At 37.8% G+C, this 23,802-nt stretch overlaps 1 protein-coding gene across 3 annotated transcripts in view; it reads left to right on the forward strand.

The window, feature by feature from the left end:
* Nucleotides 1-2,541: 2,541 nt before the first annotated feature.
* Nucleotides 2,542-23,802, forward strand: part of Rga (Regena) — a 68,935-nt gene continuing 47,674 nt past the window's right edge. Inside the window, exons 1-2 of one of the 3 annotated variants that reach the window (XM_065238736.1) lie at nt 2,542-2,662; nt 12,361-12,964. The gene's annotated coding sequence lies outside the window, so the exon portion shown is untranslated. Of the gene's footprint in view, nt 2,693-12,360; nt 12,965-23,802 lie in introns of all 3 variants that reach the window. The other 2 variants (XM_065238738.1, XM_065238735.1) reach the window with 2 other exon arrangements.

Raw genomic sequence — 23,802 nt, forward strand, 5'->3', positions numbered from 1 at the left:
GTATGATTATTGACTGCACGGAAAAGGTCTGCATTAAGCGGGATTTAGATGAGGCAGGTGAGTTGAATTCAACTCAACCCGATCTGGTCGTTGACTTGGTAACGAATAGAGCAAGTCCGATATCGGTCAGCCAAACGAACTGTCAAAGCCAGAACCATACGGGCAGCGCCTATCTTGATTACATTGGCAGTGTTGCTGACCCTCTCATAGTCTGCATGCTTCAATTAGATTTATTTTTATTGTTCGTGACGTAACCTACAATGAAAACACATCGATATTTAATGTAACAACAATTTTTATTGTAATAGAGTTGTTCATTATTGTTCATGATCGAATCATGTTAACAATAAAATAAATGAAAAATACGATAAAAATCATTGTAACAACATTTTATTATGTACCTTCATTGTACATCTAGGTAACACTTTTGCCGTTTTTGGAAGGATGCAACATTATAATAATCATTTCTATTGTCGATTATAAATATTAATGTTAGAGCATTGTTTCCACTGAAAATTTCACTGTAATTTTTTTTTTCGGGCGACCGACTTCGACGGATAAGAGCCCAGTTGTCTGTGTGTTGTAGCATGGAAGTAACGACAAGCAGGTGGAAAAGGAATTCAGGTCATTTTTTCCACTCAGTCCAATTTTTACTCGTTGCTGCTGCTGGTCAAGGATTCGGAGAAGAAATAGCTAATGGCAAAGAAAGACACCCACCGGCTGATGGAGTTTCTGTGCGAGAATATAGTGAATCAAATTCCCGTCCAAATACAGCTGGGAATATTAACCGGAACCTAGTGATCTATCGCCACCACCCGTTTCTCCTACTGTGCAGTTTCGACCTATTTGGTACGGAACCGTTTTCTGCACTTGAGCTGATGTGATCTTTGGTTAACATTATTGGGCGGTGTCCATTAATTACGTTACGCTAAAAATCAATATTTTCGACCCCCCTCCCCTTTAGAACAAAATGTTACACTGAAAATGATCCCCCTCTATTTATTTCGTAACGCTCTAAAATACAATCTTATTTCATTAATTTTTGATCCCGGTATGTCTTTTTTATTTTAGGTAACTGTATTATTAATATTAGAAAAAAAAACAAAAGATCAGCGTACCATCAACAATCAAAACGAAACTAACGATTTTAAATTGGCTCACTACTTGACTAGCCTATTGGTCCCAAGCAAATCGATTAACAATCTAGTATAAATTCCAGTACTACACTATGTTTGTTTTGATTCGCTATGAAAGTTTTACAAATAAAATTAGGGGTTCGTGGATTTTCCTATGTTTCCAGAGGTGCATCGGTTAGCTTGGGACCGAAGATAGTACCAAAGCAAAGCCAAACTTTACATCAAGAAATAAAAAAAAAAAAACAAAATGTTCTCGTTGTTACGTAACCGAAAGCTTTACTCCTCCTCCCCTATGTAATAACTCGTAACGATATAGGTGACCCTCCCTCCCCCTATAAGCGTCACCTATCCTCTTCGCGTTCGGACTTGTATTCCTCTGAAACTTTTTAACACCCCTCACATCACATTCATTCCCTGATCTATCCGAGGGGGGCGACTCTATCTACGATGCAGGAAAAATTGTGTTTTGCTGTGGTTAGCTGCATGCACACTGAGTAGATAGAAAAAAGATTGATGACGATTCTGAAGATTTCCTGCAAAAAGATGATGTGCGATGCAAGTAGATGGAAGAAATGATTGAAGATTTTTCGAAGATTGATTCGCTAGTGTGAGATTTGTTGAGCATCTAGAATTGAGATTTAGATGTGTCGCCCCCCTCGAATCTATCCCATCTATTTTTTCTATCCGTGCTCTATTTTCGTCAACACGACATACTCCAAAAAAATCCCTATGTTTTTCCCCGAAAACTCCAAGTAATTACTAGAATGAAAAAATACATCCAAACGAGTGACGTTCCCCCTGCTAATATGCGATATGCAATAAGCTTGAAATGCGAAGAAGAAGAAGAAGTGTATTGATCTGTTGGCAATGATATTCAGTACATATATAGCATCGTGAATTATCCAAACCATTTGTGGAATAGTTCTATCATTTGGTTTATCGTTCGGGTAGGGTATTTTTTATTAGGGAAAGTGAACTGCCAAAATTTCCCGGTAAACACAAAATTCAGCTGAAAAAAATCATTAGGCATCCATAAGACAGCTGCGTTTTCTGGATACCCTAATAAAAAAATAACCATAAACGAATGATAACCCAAATCATTGAACTATTCCACAAATGGTTTGGATGATACCCAGAACACGTCGTTAAGCAAATTAACCATACAATTTTTATTATGGTAGCCGTATCCAACTTTTTTTTGCTGTGTGTTTTTATTTTATTGTGATAAGATTTGATCTGATATCAAATTTTGTCTTTCTTTTTACTTATCTGTGCCGTTTTCGTCGTGCTGCCATTTTGATCTGGCGAATTCGCTCGCTCGTGACGCGCTCCGCAAGCGTTCCCCGCTCGACATTCGCCCGCTCTCGTTCACGCAACAAAAAAAATTGCCTCTCACGGTTCCGTATCTCGCACATATTCCAATATGTCAGCCATTGTTTGAAATTGAACTCCCTTTTGCAAGAGCAATTGTTCGCAATTTTCGATCAGTTTTTCGCGTTTTTCTTGTGAAAAGTTGAACCATTTCGGTGCGGCAGTGGTACAGTGTGGAATCTACGGTAAAAACGGGTTGATTCCGGTTCGGAATCGGTTCAAACGGGGTGCATCATTTTTGTTCCTCTATTTTTCGTGTGTGTGTGTTGCTGCGCTGCTTGCCCCTGTCGTGTGTGGTGAGGGATTCCCTTTCCCATCGAGTAAGACTGGCACGGTTCTCGAAAAGTGGTCCCAAAAGTTCACGTTTCGCTATTTGGCAGGACAGGACAATCCCAAAAGCAGAAGAAGCAATAGTGGTAGTGGCAGAAGCAAGGAAAAGTAAAAAGTGGATTGAGGTTTTTTTTTTCTCGCTTTTATGCTGGAGGAAAACCCAGCGAAGAGGAGCTAATCGATTGACGGACGGAGCAGCGCGAAGAAAAAAGGAAAAACGGTTCCAGCACAGAGACGTGGAACTGGCTGAAGTGTGTGTGGCAAGTGCCTGTGTGCGCGGAAAATCACAGTCAGGACGATTGGTGATTGCAGATTTGGTGGGATTTTGGTTTCCGGAACGGCCGATGATTTCTTGTACGCTGGTTGAGACGCTTAGGAAGAAGCTGCTCCTGTATTGCAAAGAGAAATGAAAAAGTGGTGCTGTTGGATGGGAGGAAGCGTAGCCTCATAGCCTAAACATATTAGGTGTAGGGGGATTATTTATGTGAGAATCTTTCGGAGGACGTCAATGTTTTTGGGAGAATCCGTGAGAAGAACGAGAGGAGGAACATGGGCTACTAACTTGTTCGTAGTTACCAATGTGTCAGTGACGATACGGGGAAGTGATAGTTTTTGACGTTTACGGGTGACGTTTGAGTGCGTCTCTATACGGTGTCTACAAGAGACAGAGAGTGAAGCAGGGAAGCGCAGTGTACTTATAGGGTAAGATTCTGTGTAGTGGATACGATTTGGGTTTGCATAAGATGAAAATAGGGTGCCTTAATTGCAGAATCTTGAAATACGTTTGTGATGGCCAAACAGGACGCGATGGTTACAGTTAATGAAATAAACTGGATTACCCGAACATTTAGGCGGCGGTCAGGATATCTGTGTTTTGATCGCCGGATTCCTATAATTTGTTGAAGGATTAAAGTTTTGTTCGAAATCTGCAGTTGTGCATTACATATTTTATTTTAGATTCATGGGGTGTACCTCGAACAAATTTTGTCAACACTAAGTCGAAAAAAAAATCATACCAGTTTTAGGTCGCGCGTCGCGTTACGAACTGTTTTACTTCTAGTTTAAATTGCATATTGTAATTGATATATTCAGAACTATTAATTGACAAAATTAATTAATGGAATTATGTCTACTTTCTATTGGTACACATAACATTGTATTATTTTTAAGTTTGCTATAAGTTTCAAACGAAAATAGTAAACAAAAGTTGACAATCTCCATGACCTGAGTACAAGGAATGGTCAAAATCTGATTTTTTAAATAAACCTACTACCATGCTTGGCATGCACACTGCTCATTTATTAATAACTTTTCACTCAGCTATTGAAAAATTGATTTTCTTTAAAGTAATTGATAGATCAGGATCATAGCTTACTATAGATATGCAATCCCCGTTACGTGAGTAGATCACCTTTTCGTGGTACGTTACAGGATGTAAGATCTACCACCGATTCCTAGTCCTGACTACTTCATACTAGGGGAACAGGATTTTTCAGTAATCCAAGGAACACATCTTAGTCCTTGTTACTTTTTATGCCTTTTTGATAGTGACAAGAATCGGCTTTGTCTACCGAGGACGATCTTGAAACAAGAAAAAAAAATGAGTAGTTGTCTTCATCTATGTGATTCCTAATCTTCTATTCGTTGTTCCCTAGTTTGAAGTAGTTAAGACTAGGGTTCTGATGCATGGTCATTATCGGTGTCATACCTTAATTTTGTTGCTAAGGAATCCAATTTTGACTGACAAAGGGGCGCGTCTTTGGAGGATGTTTCAACACTCCGAAGGGTATAAATAGCGGGACTTTTCAATTAGTCGCATCCTTGCGATAAATGGCAACTGTAAAAAAATCGAATACTACATCATTTCTCAATAGTGATGGAGTAATACGACATGCACTAAACTAAGGACACGGGATATACTACAATAGATCAATTTACTGGTCGCAATAGTGTTTGGTCCCGAACAGAGGAAAAAAATAGATATGCAAAGTATAGGCACAGACAAACAGACATAAAACTCACAATCACATTCATCGTAATTAATGTTTTAGTTGGGAATGTGCTTGCATTTGTCATGGTGGCGCCACTGAAGCATTGAGCAAGCCACCACATTTCGAACCAGTGGCGTCGCCCTAACCTCAATCTACCTGTTCAACAACTCACAAAACGTAAACAAATAAAACAATATTGATTCCAATGGATACAAATCAGTGAAACTAGAAGATCTTGTGCCTTTTGAAACTGATTTGAATGTAAGCATGCCCCTAAATAACGTTTTCAAAGTTGTTGAACAGGTAAAAAGTGAGGTTACGCGACGCCACTGTTTCGAACTTATCAGTGATGCCAGTTCTTTTTCACGTCTAGTTAGTAGATGTCAGCTCTTGAAAATGATAAGTGGTCACTGGAGGCACATACCACATCTGACGAATACAAAAAAAAGTAGTTGAATATTACATCAAATCTGCTGCACATTAGTCATTCCGTTCCTAATATTACGTTTTACGATATAGACAGAATTCGAGAACAAATCATGTTGATGACTGTAATATTCTATGAACTTTTACCAGTTATTGATGTTCAATACTTCACCATGAATATCATTGATTGATACATATTACAATGATACATCTTTATTTAGAAAGGGCACTAATAAGTGATACATTACCTCGTTTAAAAACTTATTTCTAGCAAAAGAAAAAGCACAATAAACAAACAAAACAAATCCCTAAAAAAGAAGTCTCAGCTTCTGTGAATTTTTCCTACGGATCCGTATTTCTGCAGAATTAAATCAGTTCTATAGATCTACGGACAATTTCGTAGAACCGACATCACTGACTTCCATCTGTTTTGTTTTTATTCAACACGGCTGACGCGTTGACAGAACGTGGGAAAAGCAACTAGTGAAAAAATTGCATGAACGAGGGATGCTCCGGTTGCAAAACAATGCTTGGGAATGTGGATGGATAGATGGCTAGTGCGCATGCAAAATACGCTTGACGATATTTTTCGAAGAATTTTCTTCTAAGAGTTATGTTTGTTTGTCTGTGGTATAGGTAAACCTTAAAATTTGAATCAACACCAATGAATTTTTACAATTGAAGTCCGAGATGTGCAGCGAGCATTTCTCTCTTGATTTTTACAACGCAAAAACAAATACAGTTTATTACTAGAATTAAAATCTACTTTTTCTTACGTACCTATTACAAGCTTAAACTTTATTCTATCTACTGCTTCAAACAGAACTATGTTTTGTCAACTGTGTGCCAAGTTATTAGCAAATGAGCAGTTCGTGACCAAAACTGTGTATGCCAAGCATGCCTACTACATCTCGGAAAATTTTCTTATTTATAAGAAATCAGTAACGCTGGTAGATACCCTTTTCGTGGTGCGTTAATGACATAAGATCTAGCGCCTAACCATAGTCCTGGCAAATTTAAAATTAATATGAAAATTTATTGAAAGAAGTGATACATTTGGATAAGCTTCACTGGGCAAATTTCTCAGCGCTTATCTACTATAGTGCAAGGTAAAAGTGGTTGTTGCCGATATTTCTGAATGAACTCAGCGGCAAGTTGCGTATCAAATGGATTTGTGCCTAATCGTATTTTTTAAAATGCTATGTACGCGACCGGGAATAAAAAGAAAAGTTGCTTCATAAATTAAATGCTTATAGAAAATTTCGCTGTTTATAATGTTGTAATGATGGAGTTTTCATGGTGATGGGTTTTGCTTTAGGGAGAGTGTCCGGAGAACTTCGAGATTAGGGCGTAATTGCTTTTGTAAACAAACACGTCATTTCAGTGCCAACATTTCAAAGGGGCGTAATTGCTTTTGTAAACAATGGCTTTAGACGTCGATTTCTCGCAAATGAAAACCCACCCCTCCAAATTACAAATGCTAGCTGATACAGGAAACATACCTCTGCATGCTGGTGTCATTCATTTTCATGAGTGAGCTTTCGCAGCACGACTAAAGCCATTGTTTACAAATGCAATTACGCCCCTTTGAAATGTTGGCACTGATTTGACGATTTCTTGCGAATTAATGCTCAATCTAAAAAACTAACAACGCAAACAGGTAGATGAATGGTTTCTCCATCATTTTATGTAGTTTGTTCGCGAGATTGTTCTTTTATTCGCGTGAAAAGCAATTACGCCCAAATCTCATAGTTCTCCAGGTGTCATGTTGACTGTTAATGTGTTTTCATGTGGTTGTGTATATTTTCCATTTCGAAATTTTCCAAAATTTGTTTAAGGTTGTGTTGGTCCTGCCATGGCTATTGTATTCGACATGCTCCAGTTAAAAAGAATCCTTTTGTTTCCTGCCGGGATAACCTCGATCGTGATATAAAAAAGCGATACTTTCGATAAGGTGTGCACCCGAGTGCAAGAAAATAGTTGAGTCAATGACGGATTCGTGAAGCCGTCATTTTCCAGGATGCTTTCAAAGTATTGGCTGCGTTAGTGTGAGATTAGATTAGATTAGATTAAATAAGTAATCAATATGTTATTATAACTATGGAAGGAAAACAAAAAAAAAATTAAAATAAACTAAATTGATATCATGATATCAAATTTAATAATCTGAATGTTTTGAAATCTATTGGTTGATATCAAAACCGATTTGTACCTTCCTTAAAAGTTGTCCTAGCTCGCTATTCTAATATCTATATGCAATCTTTACACTGCGTACTCTAACGGAACTATCAACTCTATGCTTTCATCTACTCCATCTATCGTATAAAAATTACCACTACAGTCTGTTATTTGAAATTAGCATCTTCAACTATGTTAATAATGAGTTTTTATTTATTCAAAATAAAAACAAACCTTTTTTCGATATCTATTATATATCGATGTAAATTAAATTCGCAGGTAGATTAATATCAATAAATGTGGTAAACTATAACTGTAAAAATCATAATTGTCTTTGTGATGTTCATAAAGAAAACTGCAAGCATGCTGATTGACTCTTAAGAGATTTCTAACGATAAATGTGGATGCTCTTTTCATAAAATATCAAATTTAGTTTTTTTTTCAGAAATATCAAAATATGAATTCAACTAAAATTAAAAGGTAGTATATCAAAATATGTGATCAATATGATTTCAAAAACATAATTTGATATTATTTTGATATCCAACTTTGCTCGGGCATCGCCTCCGCGTGAAATATCCATGTCCCCAAATCGCTCATGCAGAATGTAGTTTGTTTCGCTAGCTGTGTGGCACGTTGCCTTGTCCCAAATTCGACAATTGTACTTGTCCACATACCCGTTCATCCAGAAAAGGGCGAAGATTTATCGGGCAAAATCGAGGTCTATTTCCAATTGCTCCCCCAATCAGCGAACACACGGCGCTATCTATGATCGTTAAGCTTAGCTCCTGGGTCAATTGGATCTTATATGGGTGCAGACCCAAGTCTCGACGCAGAATTCGCCAAGTTGAAGCCTGCGAGAGGCCCAATTCTTGTGCGTGGCGCGGAATCGACTGCCGCGGGTTCTCCTGCACACTTTTGCGTACAGGGGCGATATTCTCGGCAGACCTTTGCGTTCCGTTGACGTACGGGTGGTGGTTGAGCGTTCACCGAACCAGTTTCCTCGAATTTTTTCACTACATTGCGAATAGTCCTCTCGGTAGGACGATTATTGCGACTGTAAAGTAGGCGAAGCGCTCGGAACGTTGCTCGCAAAGAACACTTACTTTGATAAAAACAATTTTATCATTTGCACGTGCTGTTGGACGCTATAACTCTCCATGGTTATTTGGCAAGACACACTGAATAAAAAAACTAATTTGACACTTGGAGCTTTAACAATATGGCCACAATGAACTGTTAAAGTTAGGAAATCCCTTTTGGAAAACCCTTTAGTTAAAACAATTTCTTAGGATATTTTTTGTTAAGCGCCATCACACTGACATGGAAGCCTTCGCAAAACTTCATGACTTTTTGGGAACGATTAAAGATGTTTTCCTAATCCCTCCCCATGGACATAGAGGTTGACGGTACTGAAGCAAAGGGTTATGTTTAATTTCTTTATATTTGCAACGATGATGATTTCCTATAGTTTTTTTTTTTTTTTTTGTAGAAAATTGTTTATTTAGGTCTTGCAATAAATAACATATTCAAGATATTTAAAAAATATATCAATCTTCTAGAGTCAAAATGAAATCTAGTTCGTCTACATCGATTCTATTATTAATATTCACATTGACAAAGTTGATGTACTTAATGAACGTTTTTAAAATATAATTTCTTCTCGCTGTTGTCATGTTACCCAAGATTGGCCGTACAAGATCGTCGAAGCTCACCCTCTGCCAGCCGCCGAGCGTCGTCGTCAATTTTCGCTGGATGTGTACCCAAGCTGCACATATCACCTTCATAATGCTTCAGTATGCCTCAAACGATTAATTCTTGGTTGTTAATAGAACTTCCTTGATGAAATCGGCTGCTTCATGCAGACTGAGCAATTCTATATATCTATAGTATCAGCTTTGTTCTGTATACAGAGGAACTGGGAGGGCTTATTAGAAACTTCTCACCAACAAAGTAATGATCTTATAGTAAATTTTGCATATAATTTTATTAATATTTTATTTTATTTAGTCAATTAGCATTAGCATACGATACAAGAGATTTAATATTACTTGCTCGTTTTTGCGTAAAATAATCAATATTTATTTTACTTGTAATTACCTTTGAAAGCTTTTTTCAATTTTTTTTTGTGATCTGAAAATTTTCCCAGTTTGGTTAGAAGTTTCGAAGCTAACGCATGTCCACAGGCCTAATAGAAAGATAGGCAGGAAAAGTGTATCATGAAGAATGGTTGCATGCAGTGCTGCTTCCACTCACTTGTTATAGATGAGTGATTTTCTGAGTTTTATTCGTTAAATGTCTTCTTCTTACCCAATGTAAATGTAGGTAAATGTAGTGGAGGTTTGTATTGTTGGATGCGGGAGGAGATTTGAAGGCGGGTGTTTGACGCAAAGAGCCTGTCAATTTCGCTTTCAGAGTGTCGCAGTCAGCGGTTTTATGATTCGTGAGCGCTCGCGATTCGTAGAATCGTTGATTGTGACTGCAAGTGGATTTGGCGGGTTTTGTGTGTCGGACGCTTGCTTTTTGGCCTCTTCTTGTGTCTAACATGTGCAGAGTATCATTATAGCGTCTAATGGTTTTGAGATTCCTGGTTGTGGATTATGAGATGCTCGATGACCCTGGAGGGATCGATTTTGCTTACTGAGCAGAAAATCATGGATTTAACCCCAAGCTCTTCCACAGCACAATAAATCGAAACCATCATTTGTATATTTGATATTGAACATTAACCTCGGAAACTATTTGCATATCAAGCGAAAACGTAGTCCTGTATTGTCGCGAAGCGTTATGGTTATCGTTTTTGCTTACTGAGCAGAAAATCATGGGTTTAATCCCAAGATCTCCAGAAAAAAAAACTCTTAAAATTTATGATCACTAAACAAAATGAATATGTTCTTTCGATAGCCGGCTATCGAGAGATTAAATAAACAATACATACTTTTGGTTGCATCGCCAACTTGAGGTGAATCCTAACCGAATACCCTACCGAACCCTCCAACTCCGTAGCACTTATGAGGGTGTCGCTAAGTCGGTGGCCTCTCATTAAGAAAGTACTACATCAACATTTCCTTCCCTATCCCTAGTTATGGTAAAGATGGGCGTGACCGGGAATAGCGACAGTCATGCTTCTGTTACTCTTGTTTAGATTGGAACCAATGTTTACTCCCCAGCATTATTCTTGAAAGTAGTCTAACTGAGAATTTCAGAAGAGACGTGAGTGTCGCTAGTATCCAATCTACGAAGTATATCATAACAACGCTAACGCTAACGATTAAAGATGTTTTCCTAATAAGATCACGCAATCGAAAAGTATGCCCAGATACCTCAGAACATCTAACGTTTCAAAAATATCCCTGTAGGTCATTTATGGTGCATGCAAACTTCTGGAACTCACTGGAAAACTCCGATGCTCTTTGAATTTCTCTGATGTTTTCTGAACAACTCTGAACTTCGCAGATCCTCATTTCCGATGTCCTCTGAACCTAACATGTCTGTAGTTCACCGCAGTTGATATTAACAAAACAGCTTTCGTCACTATCGTGAAATGAATAGAGCTTTTTGAGGTTTAATCTCAAAAAGTTAGCAATATCGCTGAATTTTGAAAAATTGTTCTACCCCAAGATCAAAATTTCGTAAATGATTCTAACCTTAAAAATCCTAAGTATCAGACACTTTGTATTTGTCAAGTCCGGATTTTCAAATATTTATGTTAGTCTTAGAACCTTATAAACTTTGTATGTCACAGAATCCAGGAAATGTCTGCATTAACGAGCTATTTGAATTTTGTTTTATTTATTTTTTCGAGTAGGTATCAAAATTTCTAGAAGAAAAAAAAATCCATAGAATCTTAAAAAAACAAATAATTTTAGAAATTTTGTTGTGAGCATGAGATCTCTTTTGGAAGTCTCAGAATATTTTTTTTCTTTCTGTATCTTGAATCCGGGATCTTAAAACATTTTAATGCCTAAATAAAGTAGATAATTATTTACAGATCTTCTAGGTCTGTACTGCCTAGCTTATCATTTCCATATGAATTTTATTCAATTTTGAGATAACAACGCTATGCACTATCAATTGGCATATACTTTTATATGATGTAATAAAACTGCGGACTTTGATCGTGAAAAATGTGAAAAGAACACGAAGTCAGTTTTTCCCATCAAGCAAAGTAAGCACATATCAGTCGCATATTTTGCTTTTTTAATTTCCATATTTTTCTTTGATATAATAAAACATGCAATCTTCATTGCAACTGATTATAACTCGAAAAAAATATCAATAAGTTTGCTATCATCTTTTAAGCATGTACTTGGAAATTGAACTTCATGCCTTCTTTGCGGCTATCTTTTTTTTGCGTAGTCAAATTTTATATTTCGTACACGTAAAATTCGACGTATATGTTTGTAGTTCTGTCGCGAAAATGTCAGCTCAATGTCAATATCAACCATAACCCATGACCCTAACCGGTCAAAACAAAGTTGGTCAGTAAGGATCGATCACCGAAATGCAATAAAGTTGTAAGTAACCATACTTCGACGAACCCATCATATTCACTAAACAAGTCAAACCCTTGTACCTACTGCTGTAACCTGCAGCACTACCTTACTCATGTGGGAAAACGTTTTACCGTAAAGCAGCAGAACCTTGCACAGCTTGCAAGAATGCTCTTCATCAGCTATTGTTTCGCTTAATCGTCATTTTTTAATTCAAAACCGCTTCCACACTGACAGATAAGTAGCACTGTGCTGTGCTCGTTATTGATGTTGTTTGTGTTCTAAAGTGGAACCTCGCTGGGAAACCGTCAAGCTTTTCCGTGATCTTCTGCCACACCACGAGCTGCAGCTGGTTGTGTTTTTTCGTCGACGATTGGTGTCTTGTATCTTTACGTACGATTTTCATTTCTGACATGCTCTCTGTGTTCCATTCAGGTCTCCGTTTTTTGGTGTGTTTCTGAGAAGTGCAGTGCAGGCGAAGCAAGGGGAAAAACAAGAAGAAGAGAAGCTGGAAGTAACCCGAAGAAAGTAGTGCACAAGTGAGTGGCTATCACCAACACGAGCGCGCGCGCCTCCGGAGTGCAAGTTAAACCTGAATATTTGATCAGAGCAACATAAAAAAAAAGAAGTAGTAAGAAGAAATTGTGTGATCTTCTGACCGAGCTGGTTGAGTTTGAGTGAGGAGCAAAAAAGCGTGAGCGAAAACAAAGAAAAGCAAGAGTGCCAGTGTGTGAGTCCGACGAAGAAAATAAAAGGAAGAGAGTGTCCGGATTATGATTGTTTGGTCGTGATATCGGATTTCTTCAACCAGGCATAGCGAGGAAATCAGTTATTGCAGGAAACGACGCGCTCTGGATTAATCCAGTTTACTTCCTAAGTCCCGCACATCAATAAGCAACTGTCATCAGCAAACAACACCGTCGTCACCGCTGCCAGCAAATCACCAGCGAACCGGCACCCGGTTTGAGTTGGTTGCTTTTCGTCGATTATAGAGGATCCTAAGGATACAGTTTTTATGAATCATTTCCCATTAAGTTAGGTGAGTAAGATTTTGTTTTCTATGTTGGATGTACAAAAGTCATAAGATTGGTGCTATTGCAGCGCAAAAAATGTGAGACTAGTAAAAAATACATTTGCGAACATAGAAGTATGTATGGTCGTCATTCGCATAGTGCCCCATAGTCGCATAGATTTTAGTTTTGCTTGATTTCTTATTCATATAGGATAGCTATGCGATTATGGGTAGCGTAGCAGTCCCAGTAGTACAAGAAACTGCTAAGCGAATAGCAGTTTTTATGACCTTTCAGGCAATTGGGTACTTCGCATTGTCTCTGACAGCGCGCATCATCGGCGTACCGCCTTCGAATGTACACTTCCAATGAGAGTCACTCAATAACTGAGTCGAATTCGACTCAAAATTAGCTGAAAGTGTCGTAAAAACTGCTTGAATGTTAGGAAAACCGACGAAATTTTTTCTCAGCCTAGACTACTAATAGATCCTAATAGACTTAGCGATTTATCCTTCAATTTTCCTCATTTCTAGCACACGGCCAATCATAACGACTCAGCGATTGAATTCAATTAACTCAGAGCATTTTCTTTCCATACGAAATTTACTCATATTTGGGAAAACTTGCAGGAACTCATAGCTAATGAGTAACTGCAGGTTTCCCCAAATATGAGTAAATTTCGTATGGAAAGAAAATGCTCTGAGTCAATTGAATCGCTGAGTCGTTCTGATTGGCCACGCAGTTTTTCTGGAAAATCGAGAAAAAATTCACTCACTCACTCAAGTTTAGGCTGCTCGCATTGGCCGTGTATGGGCTGGTGGGAAGTCGTAAAATCGAGTTGGAAATGTTACATACTTAGAGGATGGCTATAAACTTCGTAAACACTTTTTTTTTCTTTTTTTTTTTAGATTTTGTCCTGTGTAGACATTTGCTCATGCACATACGAACCGAAGACACTCGCCCCTACCCTTAACTGTCACATAGCTTAAGTACAAACTCTTAAACCCTGAACCTTCGTAGTCTTTGTTTTGCTACAGAGGAAACAGCCATATTGCTGCGGTACGTTAGAAGCGTTAGAAAACTATTGTTTTGTATGTACACGGAGAAAAAATACTACCCAACATTTGAGTTCTTTTTACTTTATTTTGAGTTGAGCCTCTCACTTGCACTCGTTATTGTTGGCAAAAAAAGAACGAGAGATTCGCCCAACGATATAGTTCAGCCCAATAAGTTACTTTTGAGTAAATTGCATATTCTCAAATTTACGTGAATTAAACGTAGTTTTGGGTAGAATATACTTAAGAGTAAGTATTTTTTGCTGGTGTTAAATGGAAACTACTATATGCGATTTACTCAAATTTCGGTTATTGGGTTGAACCCGGGAATTGAGGGAAAAGTATTTAATTGTGGGTAGTTTTTCATCTCCGTGTAGTTTGGAAAGTTTTGCCATCTACGTGTTAGCAATAACAACAGAAGATTTGTTACGCTATACTGGCTATACTAGACGCTATTCATAACCAAACGTGTCCCAGACAAATATATGTAGATTTTGCAATGTCTCACCGCATGAAAAGATTCTGTAATGTGGTCCTTCCGACGATTTTTATATAATTTTTATATTTTCATGTAAGTTAATTTTTCGAACAAAGTTTGGTTACCCAAATACACTGCGGCTAGAAAATCATCGCGTGAACGTTTTAAAGTTAAACGAAAATATTTATTTTGGAAAAGCTTGCTTGTACGCTACAGTCCATTGTACGAACTGCGATTGCATTTATTTGTTACTAGCTGAGTGTGCCCGGTCTTGCTCGGAATTCAATATTAGCTTGAGTTTATGCGCCGATTTAAAAAAAGCATGCTATATTGTACGTAGCTCCCCCCACCTATTATCTAAGGGGCTACCCCCTATGATTATCTCCTTATACCCCCACACTCGCCCCCACATGCCTAATTTGGTTCCATTTGCTTGATTAGTTCTCGAGTTAAGCAGAAATTTCTGTTTCATTTGTATGGGAGCCCCCCCTTACAGAAGGGGGAGGCGTCTCGAACCATCATAAGAACCTTCCACGGCCCCAAAAACCCCTGTATACAAATTTTCACGCCAATCGGTTCAGAAGTTTCCGAGTCTATAAGGGTCAGACAGACAGACAGAAATTCATTTTTATATATATAGAAGATAGAAGATTAGAGGATGTTAGAAATCCATCCATACATTTAATGTTTATACTATTTTGCGCGTGGGAAGGCTTCCAGTCCTTTCAGTTTCTGTGGCCAAAGTTCGTGCCCGCTAGCTGAAACACAAGTTACCAAGAAGCATTAAAATCAAGACATTAGCAGCAGTAAATGGTACTTAAAAACCACTGTTGACAAAATATACGGTTGCTTTACTGCTAGGGGATCGTCCATTAATTATGTCACACTTTTAGGGAGGAGGGGGGTTTTGGAAACTGTGACGAGCCTTACAAAAAACAATTAAGGTCCATATAAAAAATGTGACAAAGGGGGGAGGGGGTTGAATATGGGCCAAATTTGCGTGACATGACTCTCAAAACATAAGCAATTATCAAAATATTGCTTGCAATAGTTAGATATTGAGTAAACTAGAAGATTAAGTGTATTTTTCAACCGATTCGAGATGGCATTAACTCTGGTTTTGAAAGTTGGTGAACAGGTAAAAAGTGAGGTTACAGAACTGGTAGCAGTTAATGCTGACAATACGGCATTTTGAGTGCTGGTTTAATTAATTTTCAATAAAGCATCTTGAGTTTATTTTATTATCTCGTTATTATAAAAGCATTGGCAATGCTGATTTGTGACTATTGTGCATTTTAATGGCTGCATTTAAAATCCTCTGAAATTCAAATATGAAATATAAAATGTCTGCTGAGTTATTTTCAGGATTTCCGGATCGCTTCAGAAAAGTCATGTTAATTCCCTCCAAATCTTTAGAAATCAGGGTGGCTACTCAATCGGGAAAACCGGGAGAACCGGGAATCTAAACCAACAGGAGAAAACCAAGAAATTACCGGGAATTTAATTGGATTCTCAAAATATATAGGGGAAACTGCTCTTATGTTGGCCTATGGATCTAAGATTGGACCCATCGCTAAAAATCTGCTATTTATCAATTTTATCTAGATGAACGCGTCATTGGAACGGTACTAATGGATATTTTTGGTCGCTATTGAAAATTTATGTATGGGCCCAAATTTGGGGCATTTAGGCCGACATTACATCCATTTCCCCTATGTATACATTTTGATCGAATTCTTGTTAACTATTTGTAGTTTTTTCCTCTGTTTTATGTACTTTGCTCTAGCTGTCTATGAAAACTGACTTGTATTTTTCAGATACTTCATTTTCTTTAGGATAGAAAAAAAAGTCCTTAGTCTCAGCCATTTCAGCGTCTCATAACACATAACCAATCATACTTACGATAGGTGTACCAGTCATTACGTTTCTGTTATCTTCCCTTTTGAAGAGTTTTCTTAGACGGGGATCTTAAATCTTTGGAGTTGGTTGGAAATGCTAACATGAAGCTTTAGTGTGATAATTTAGAGAATGATCTTTTAGAAGAGAGTAGGTGGATAGTTCCGTTAGAGTACGGCAGTATGAAAATTGAATAGATGTTGAAACTGAGCGAAGGGCCATTAATGCGACAGTTTTCAAAGATAGACGCACATCTTTTGCCTAACCCGTACGATGTACGCGGAGACTTGAAGTATGTCTCCAAGTCTACAGGCAAAAAATGTGCGTCCCTCTTTTGCTCATAAACTGACTGCGGCTGTGGAATAATTCTAGCGACGTTTTTATCACTATCTAAAGCCCCACGTCTAAATCTTTGCAACTGTTCGAGGTCTCAGAATTTTAAGTAAATTATCAAATGTTTCAATGTTTGATTTACCCTGATACGCTCAAGATTTATATATGATGTAATTCTTCATTTGATGTCTATTTAATTTTCTCAAGAATTTCATTATAATCATCCCAAGATGTCTTCAGAGTTGCTTTCAGGATTCCCCAGAATCATCTTATAATTTCTTCTGGCATTCCCTTGAAATTTTCGTCCATAACAACATTAGAAAATCTCTACATACCTCTTTAGGAATCCCCTTTAGGAAATTCTTAGAATTTACTCTACAATCATCTCGGTATTCTAAATAATTAATAATTAAAATGCTCTCCATAGTTACCTCCCTCCCCTTGCCTAGTTTTTGCACCTTTTTGCTGGTGGGCGGGCTTAATTTCATGCTTTATAGTGTTGGAGACGGTAGGTTTATGGCCGGCGTTGCTGGCTCATGCCGCGATAGAATGGCGCCATGGGCAGGCAATGGGGATTACTAAGCTTCCCCTCTCTGATGAACCACTACATGAGAGAGCCAAAGATCTAGTCTAGCAGTTAGAGTATCACCTTTGTTTGAAAGCCGCGTTGTAGTACGCTTACGTATAGGCATTGGGTGCGATACTGGTGGGTTTTTTCCGCAAATCACTCTTATTTTATTTATTTTTACGCAGATAGATTTATGTGGGTTTGCAAGGGAATTACAAATTATATTATTGAAATATTTCAGAAAGTGCCCAACAGTGCTCCTTCTAGCTTCTATTTGCGTGACAAGCTTTCATTGTTGTTTTCATTGAAGTATTACTCAGGGAACAATGTTAAACACAATTTTTGTACATGGTTTTTCATTTTGATTTGGGATAAGTGTTTGAACTATGACTCGGGATTTCCACTGTGGCGTGCTTCTATAGCAACATACCCGATCAAAGTTCAGCATCAAAATGACAGCAAATTGAAATCAAGTTTTGATATCAACATCAAACTGAAATCATAATTTAATTTAAGTTTACGCAGTTGACAAATTTGATACCTAATTTTGTTTTCATTTTGCTGTAAATTTGTTCTTCAAAAATATGTTGTTGCGGGTTTGTTTTCATTGCCTTAGCATAACATCAAATTGAATACTTGTTTTGTTATCAACAGGAAAATGGATATCAAATTTAGTTTTCAGTTTACTCTCACTGATAGCAGAAATAGTTTTCAATGTGATGTCACAGAAATATTTGTTTGCTCTCAATTTTGATATTTTAACCGTTAAAACGACCAAAACGACAGCAACCTGAGTAATCATTATCAGCGAAATCACAAAATCAAATTTAGATTACAATTTGATCTCAGACTTTGCTCGGGTACCCATACGTATTTTTGTGGTGCGACATAGTGGAAGCGTGTGTGCATAGTTGGAGCATATACCCTATATAATTTAAAAATCAGCTAGGACACTAACTTCAAAGTGAAGAATTTTAGTCGTTGAAGGTATCACCTGGGATATAATAATAATAGGTCTAAGTCAAAAGTACTTGAAACACGTTTAATTTTAGATTACAAACAAGTGCAGGTACTTAATAAAGCATGTGTTATGATTGATTAGGTGAATTGAGGTTTCAATTATTTATTAAATTAGACTAATGAGATCATCAAACGAACTTAAATAAGAAAATTCAGAAAGTCTAATAACATTCAATAGATTGACAAAAGAATTAGGATGCGGAGGTCCGCATAAGGAGGCAACTAACCTTTAAGTTGTAGAATAAATCTTCCTATTTAGTTTTGAATCGGAACATTAAGAAGAAAGTGGATCTGATTGGGATAGCAATGATAGCTCGCTAATATCTTCGGTCTTCCTGGGATTCAACGATGAGGAGGATACGTTTGCAGAAGCCGACAGTAATTAAACTTCAATAAGAAAATGCAAGTAGACCAATAGCATTTAGCAGATTAACAAGGAGAGGAATAGTTAAGGAAATAAGTAAAATTAGAGGTATGTGACAATTAATAACTTTTAATATTGTGTAGGCTTTGTTTTCCCCTGAGTTTATTGTACTCGATTACTATATTATTCTCTCAATACGCTGAATCTCTGATATATGCGGTTAAAGCATTTGAGTTAACTTATTTCTTTGTGTTCAAGTACTTACATTTGTAAATAGCAGTTAATGTATTTGAACTAAACCCTACGTGACTGTAAAATCGATCTTTCCTTATGTAGTATTTATGCATGTTTAACTTTCGCGGCTGTCGGAATCAACGCGCCTACGTCCACGAAGCTTAGGCTGAAGTGATTCGCAATTCGGTAGAGCTTGCCAAAAGTTTTTTCAGCTTATGTAGTTCAGAATTTGTTCGGTACGGTCGCGAAATTTTGAAATGATTGATACGTGCGGTAAAATAACTAATTTGAAACAAAGCTCAACAGTAAAATAAGTAGAATATATAGGGAGGAAACCAAAATTAATCAACTTGTCAACATAGGCTATCACATTTATGTTGGTGGCACTCTTTAAATGATAATAAGCCTTTTTTCTCGCTTCGATTGTTTCGCACGGCTTTCGGAATTCGCGCGGTTTTCGCAACTTACATAATTTAGATATTTCGTTCGAAAGGGATTTACTTATTCAATCGGTTTCCTACGAGGATGTATTTACGCGCACACGTCACAGCATTTTTTCCATAACTATCTTGAAACAATGCACACGGAATCCAGTGTTCAAGCTGCCAACATAGGCTAGTCCTTCTGCTGTATTGTCAAAGATAGAAGCAACATTTATTCAAAAGGGTCAAGTCTTGAAAACAAAGCTGTCACTCGTTGGTTTTTACCCATATTTGACATTCTCTATATCGAAATTCTTTAGTAAAATAGCCCCATATGAGGTCTATCGGAAATTGGCGTTGACGCGTCACAACTCCGGACCAGAGTGATTGGTGTTTTGGGCGTGATTGCGTAATTGTAAACAAACCCGTTGATCGTCGATTTCGCACGAATAAAAGCTCAAATAAAAAAGGACAAGCAACTGGAGATGTCCGTTGAAATAAAGTTGACGATTAGGTCCAGCTTCGAACATGGCTTGGCGAGACCATCTATGGATGAAATTGCAAATTTCGTGAATGCGCTGGACGCGGATCCCGTGCAGATGATCGCTACATGTCGCATTGCGGAGGAATTCATCATCAAGTTCAAGTTCAAGTTCAAATTAGAAGATTCCATGCTTCATTGCTCGTTCAACAACCGTGAACAATTAACTTTTCATTATGCCGAGGGGAAGTCAGTCGAGGTACGCATGTCACCTGCATGTGGCACCGTGCAATACGTGAGAGTGTACGATCCGATGTCCCGGATAGCGATCTAGTATTGGTGCTAGGGAAATACGGTGATGTGAAGCGTGTAGTACGGGTGAAATTTACAGTTGCCTTGGGCCTAGATATGCTGACAGATGTACGGTGAATTTAAAAGGACGTGAAAAAGGAGATTCCCAACTCGCTGTATTTCCTCAATCGGAAAGCGAACGTATTCTACCAAGGATGGAGGGGAATCGAATGAATTCCTGCTCCAAGCGGAAGGATCGGAAGCAGCCAAAAGAGAAAGCGGTTGAGGTCCTGGAAGAAGAAGTGGCGGTTATGAATGTGACGTCCCCGAACGCCGAGAAGAATAGTGGAGAGGAAGCAAGCGCTGCTGAGAAACAGCAACCGCCTGTCTTCAAGTGCAAAAATGGTGTGTACTACTACTACAACTTCGGGATAATGGATTATACCGAGAAGGAGCGGATAAAGCACGAAGAGGAGGCCAAGTGGCGGGAGCTGCTGAAGGAAAATCAATTGGAAGAAGCAAGGGAGTTGAGGGCACGGATGAAAGCGATAGCTAAACTCAAGTAGCCTCCAAGGAAGAGTAAGAAGAACTATGTCCTAACTTACTATTTACATGTTCTTATTAAATGATTTAATGGTTCTTGGCTCGGTGGAGTCCTTTTGAAAAAATGAGCCTAACAAATAAAATATTGAAAAAAGTGGTTGTATCGTGAAAATAGCGTTGACGTGTTTGTTTAAAAAAGCAATTACGCCTAAATCTCAAAGTTCTCCGGAAATGTAAGGGTAGATTTCTTGCATACTCTGTATAAAAAAATATAATGGCAACAATGGACTGTAACGTATAAAATCTTTAATACGAAATAATGTTTTACCCGCAGTGCATTTGCTGAAACAAACTATGTTCGCAAATTTAGCTACCATAAAAATTAGAAATTATTTAAAAAAAAAACATCCGACGACAACATTACAGGATCTAGAACAGCTGCAAAACATTACAAATTCGGTATAATTTTTATGCATATCTGTTATACAATCTTACATTTCCCGGTCCGAATGCATTAAAAAAAGAGTTTTTTTTTTCAGTATTTATATTGGAGTTCAATAGTTGAACTATTAGCGTTAGCGTTAGCGTTGTTATGATATACTTCGTAGATTGGATACTAGCGACACTCACGTCTCTTCTGAAATTCTCAGTTAGACTTCTTTCAGGAATAATGCTGAGGAGTAAACATTGGTTCCAATCTAAACAAGAGTAACAGAAGCATGACTGTCGTTATTCCCGGTCACGCCCATCTTTACCATAACTAGGGATAGGGAAGGAAATGTTGATGTAGTACTTACTTAACGAGAGGCCACCGACTTAACGACACCCTCATAAGTGCTACGGAGTTGGAGGGTTGGGTAGGGTATTCGGTTAGGATTCACCTCAAGTTGGCGATGCAACCAAAAGTATGTATTGTTTATTTAATCTCTCGATAGCCGGCTATCGAAAGAACATATTAATTTTGTTTAGTGATAATGAATTTTAAGAGTAATGACGGAGAGCTTGGGATTAAACCCATGATTTTCTGCTCAGTAAGCAAAAACGATTCCTCCAGGGTCATCGAGCATCTCAGAACCATAACGCTTCGCGACAATACAGGACTACGTTTTCGCTTGATATGCAAATAGCTTCCGAGGTTAGTGTTCAATATCAAATATATAAATGATGGTGGCGATTTATTGTGCTGTGGAAGAGCTTGGGGTTAAATCCATGATTTTCTGCTCAGTAAGCAAAATCGATCCCTCGAGGGTCATCGAGCATCTTATAATCCACAGCGCTTCGCGTCAAAGTACGAATATATGGATGAACTATCTATTATTGAATAACTATTATTTACGATAATTACATGAAATAAATAAAATATAAACTACAAACAAAACGTGACTACTAAAATCTCAAAGAGATATTCTCACAAATATATTTCACGCAACCAGGAATTTCAAAACCATTAGACGCTATAATGATAATCTGCACATGTTAGACACAAGAAGAGGCCAAAAAGCAAGCGTCCGGCACACAAAACCCGTTAGATCCACTTGCAGTCACAATCAACGATTCTACGAATCGCGAGCGCTCACGAATCATAAAACCGCTGACTGCGACACTCTGAAAGCAAAATTGACAGGCTCTATGCGTCAAACACCCGCCCTCCAATCTCCCCCCGCATCCAACAACACAAATCTCCATTACAATATCTAACAAATTCAAAACTTCGAAAATCACTCATCTATAGCAAGTGAGTGGAAGCAACCCTGCATGCAACCATTCTTCATGATACACTTTTTCTGTCTATCTTTCTATTAGGCCTGTGGACATGCGTTAGCTTCGAAACTTCTAACCAAACTGGGTAAACTTGAAAAAAAAAACTTTCAAAGGTAATTACAAGTAAAATAAATACGCAAAACCGAGCAAGTAATATTAAATCTCTTGTATCGTATGCTGATGCTAATCGACTGTAACAAAAATAATATGCTTAAATAAAATAAAATATTAATAAAATGATATGCAATATTTACTAGAAGATCATTACTTTATTGGTGAGAAGTTTCTAATAAGCCCTCCCAGTTCCTCTGTATACAGAACAAATCTGATACTACAATCAGAATTGCTCAGTCTGCATGAAGCAGCCGATTTCATCAAGAAAGTTCTATTAACAACCAAGAATTAATCGTTTGAGGCATACTGAAGCATTAAGAAGGTGATATGTGTCACTATAGGAAATCATCATCGTTGCAAATATAAAGAAATTAAACATAACCCTTTGCTTCAGTACCGTCAACCTCCATGTCCATGGGGAGAGAGAGTTCAATAGTTGAACTATTGAAACAAAAATAAGGGAAATGGAGGAGTATAATAAGCACACATACAAGCTTAAATAAATGCTGACAATTTTATGCTGCAATCACAAACTTAAAACGAACCGAAAAGTTGTGGATCATCATGGGAAGAAAAAAGTTAAACTTCAGAAACTGGAAGTTACTCTAACACACATGGGGTATTTTTGCCACGTCTATCCGAGCTTCCTGTATCATCAAGCATTAAAGTTCATGTAAGGTGACAAATCGGGATTCCACATCTAGATTGATCTGGACAATTACTTTCCCGAGCGATGATAGGTTCCATTCTCGATTTTTTCGTCTTGGAAATTCCCTCCTTTCCCCAGGATCATACAACCATGGGCACTTTTGAATCCAAGCAAAAGTTTTGAAGCAGTAAACGAGATCATTGCTCAAAACAATTTTTTTTTTTTTTTCTTTATTTTTTTGTGATTTTTAGCCATAGGCTAGTTCATCACATAAGTAAATAAAATAAAACAAATCTCACCTTATGGTAGGCCCATTTGCCTTAAATAGCAGCATTACGGTACAAGTTGCCGATTGAGTTTTATTGTTGTGTTAGGTGGATGAAAAATACGAAACTAAAGACTGGAGCAGTGGAACGGTTTGATGCGTTGTGCGGGTGCGCACAGGAGAAGACTTCAAAAAGTGGAAGGAAAATCCTTCTCGGTATGATGTAAGAGAGCATGAAGCTGTAAAACAATAGCCGAGAATGTGTGTACGTAAAGAAATATGCAAGAGCACGTAGATTGTATTCTTTTCATTGGTAGGCAATCTGCTAAAGACTAAGCTAAGAAGGAGAAACTTCCCACTCCTCGTTGTAGTATCAGGTTATGCTTTAGAATG

The sequence above is a fragment of the Ochlerotatus camptorhynchus genome, unplaced genomic scaffold (genome assembly GCF_037179485.1).
Source record: "Ochlerotatus camptorhynchus isolate MF236.1 unplaced genomic scaffold, CSIRO-AGI_Acam_v1.1 ptg000928l, whole genome shotgun sequence".
In the NCBI taxonomy this organism is placed as follows: Eukaryota; Metazoa; Arthropoda; class Insecta; order Diptera; family Culicidae; genus Ochlerotatus; species Ochlerotatus camptorhynchus.